General features: G+C 35.3%; 1 long non-coding RNA gene across 1 annotated transcript; it reads left to right on the top strand.

The window, feature by feature from the left end:
- The first annotated feature begins 315 nt into the window (after nucleotides 1-315).
- On the top strand, nucleotides 316-1,670 carry LOC107575075 (uncharacterized). The gene is made up of 2 exons (XR_001607799.1): nucleotides 316-392; nucleotides 1,398-1,670. It is a non-coding gene; the product is annotated as an uncharacterized lncRNA (long non-coding RNA).
- Nucleotides 1,671-3,183: the final 1,513 nt, after the last annotated feature.

Consider the following 3,183-nt stretch of genomic DNA (forward strand, 5'->3'; position numbering starts at 1 on the left):
ATCCCAGCAGAGTCGGAGCGGAGCTCATGTCGGACAACATCTCCAGGACGCTACGCTCCATGTGACTAGTAAGTCAAATCTCAAATAACTGCCCTGATGACTTTTGTTCTACCCGCTTAAATGATAGAAGTACTTGCGCTGTACACTCTATAAAGACTGTGTCTGTTCCCCGAATAGTGAGGTCAAAATATAAATTTAATGCAGGATCTAGAAAAAATCTGTTCATGATTAAACCAGAAAAATTTTAAATAAATGAACAAAAACAATTTTTAAAGTTTGGGCTCCTAAACATTAGATCACTCTCACCCACTTTGACAGCAGTGCACACCCATCTGAGGCCGACCTGTTTTACTTCATGATCACCCCAGATACTTCTACAACTAACCCGCTTTGTAAGTTCTCATAGCTACACCTTAAAGAAGCACATCATTTTGGGAAAATTTCCTGTGTATTTGCTGGTAAATTACTGAGATACTTTTATAAAGATTAATGTTGATTATATACTGTACCTAGTCCAACAAAAAATGTAAATGATGCCACTTAATCTCCGTCCTGTCATTCCATCCCATAAAAAAGTGTGCATCTTCAAGACATGAATGACGATATTAACCCCAAAACTCTGACACCCAAGAAACCATAAAATAAATCCATATGAATGGAGCCGTGTAATCTACTTTTGGGCCAAACTGTTCAATGAATGGTAAGGAGCAGTTTCAGTTATATTTCCACTTGAACTTGGTTAGGCATAGTCTGATCACAAACCATTCTTGATCTGGAATTATTAGCCAGACACACTGAACCGTGCTGTAGAATGCCTGGAGTGACGTCGCTGCTCAGGATTGTCTTTTGTCTTTTGCTTAGCCAACAGTTTCTCTGTAGCTGGCCGTGCCTGCTATTTGAGCGAAGTAAACAAGTTAATAGTAAAATTAAATTAAACATTTAATCTTTCATGACGTGTGCCATTTACATCTAGGACCGTATTCTAACTCTTCCATTACTAAGGTAACGACTGACACATTTATGTTGCATTCCAAAGAGCTCTGTTAACAGCCCAACATTGAAAAATTAAACCATATCCGTATTGGCTTGGGCCGGATCAGCACAAAATGGAATGGTTAAGCAACAAAAATGGTTTGGCCTGACAGTGGAAAAGCGGCTCTGATTGCTATATGATCAACTGTCTAATGTTTTGGGTAAATAGACAGAAATTTATATCGGATTTCACTGAAAATTTCTTTATTTGTGTTCCAAAAAGTCATGTTTTTTCAGTAAATTATCACATAAATTTCAAGTTTGGGTGAGCTAACCCAATGGCATGGTAGTGTAGGCAGGACAGATAACACTGACAACTTATCCATATTTCCCATCTAATATTGTTTGTATTTGGTTTTATACAGGTGTCTGATGTTGATGCAGTCTGGGCACTAGTATCTGTTGGGTTGCTGACTATCATTGAAGATGAAGTACTTCTCCAAATTGTCTCTGCCTTGACCCTGTGTCTTTTGCCATCATTGTTCAGGGTAGTACTGCAAAGAACAGTCTCCAGGGTCTACCTCAGCCATTTGCTTACGGACTGCCATGTGCTATGTTTGGATCACTGGTACAGTACATTTGGATTACCCTAATACTGTGAAGAACACTTACAGTGTGATGCTTGACTTGGGACAGGGAAAAAAAAAAATACATGTGTGGCCAACCCAGTGCCATGCTTATTCATTGTACTGCTACCTCCACTGTTTACAAGAAGCATACCCTAATCAGATTGTTTTTGCTTTGTTTCAAAATGTTTGTAATACAAGTTAAAACTGCACTGAGAAAAAAAGCAAAAAGCATTACATTTAACTTTCAACTACCTTAAATTTACGTGTAATTGTATGTGTGTGTGATGAATGGAACATTGTTGTCAGTAATTTGTAATGGATATTTGAAGCACTTAAGTTAGTGGAGTAACGCTTACTGGGTTTTTTTAAGGCAATCGGTTTGCATGCTTTTAGAGAGTATAAGTAAATTAAGTTTAAGTAAATACAACTTAGAAATTCCAAGTTGCAGGAAATATTACACGAGTTGGCTCAACTTAAATAAAAGAGTTGTTTGAAATACACACATAGTATATTGTACTTATTAATTTAGTTGTTGAAAATAGTGATTGAGTTACCAGAACTTGCGTGTAAGTTTACAACACTAAATAAACCTTTGTTATTACAAATTATTATTCTTATTTCACTTTGCTTGGTTTTTTTCAAGGCAATCGATTTGCATGCTTTTTTTAAGTAAGGTTTACTAATTGGAATTTACAGTGAGGTTATGCTGCTACTCTAAACTTCTATTTCATGATATGAAGTTAATAAGTTACTTTTATTAGCAACAAAAAAAAGAATTTTTTTTTTGGCTGGATTAATGGGGGCCAAGCATAAAAAGCAGAACATACAGTACATTGAAATGTGACGCACAGGACTGCAGAACTAGTTTTAGGCAGAGCGGGTCAAAGGTTAAGTGTAGATTCAAAGGTGTCATATTATGATTTTTTATATATATTTTAAAATGAGACTTTGATGTATAGTGTAAACATACTGTAATTTTGAGAACTTCCTGCTCAGTCAAAAAACCATGAGTTGATTTTAGTTTATGGGTAGTTAATGAGTTAGTAATGATGGGCCCCTCAAAGTAAAGTCATGACAAAATGACACATTAACAAATCATCAAATAAGATACCATTAAACATGCAGTAAGGGTCATATTTATTCCTTTAAACCACCAGTACAACAAACAAATATAAAGGTTATTTATAGTTCTTTTATTATTTATTTACATCATTAAACATAACGTATATGGACTCAAAAGAAAGCCCAAACATACCTGTAAGGACACACATGAGGTCAAATATGACTCGTCCAAATTAAGCTAATAGAAGCATAAGACAAACACATTGCTGTTAATTACTCTACATACCTAGCAAGAGCCAGCATGGTAATTTCAGAGTTTTGGGTTCAAATCTCCATGTTTCCGATTTCCCTCACAATATGCTATTACTTGCCTATCACTCAATAAATGATACTGTCAGATACTGTTATTATCAAATATTTATTGTAATTATTATTGTATTCAAAAAGAACAAAATATGTGTTGTTCATATCACAAAGCTTTATTGCCAGGTATGTGATAGAAGCTTCCACAGTGTAACAG

Source organism: Sinocyclocheilus grahami, unplaced genomic scaffold, assembly GCF_001515645.1.
Source record: "Sinocyclocheilus grahami isolate Dianchi unplaced genomic scaffold, SAMN03320097.WGS_v1.1 scaffold2456.1, whole genome shotgun sequence".
Taxonomy (NCBI): domain Eukaryota; kingdom Metazoa; phylum Chordata; class Actinopteri; order Cypriniformes; family Cyprinidae; genus Sinocyclocheilus; species Sinocyclocheilus grahami.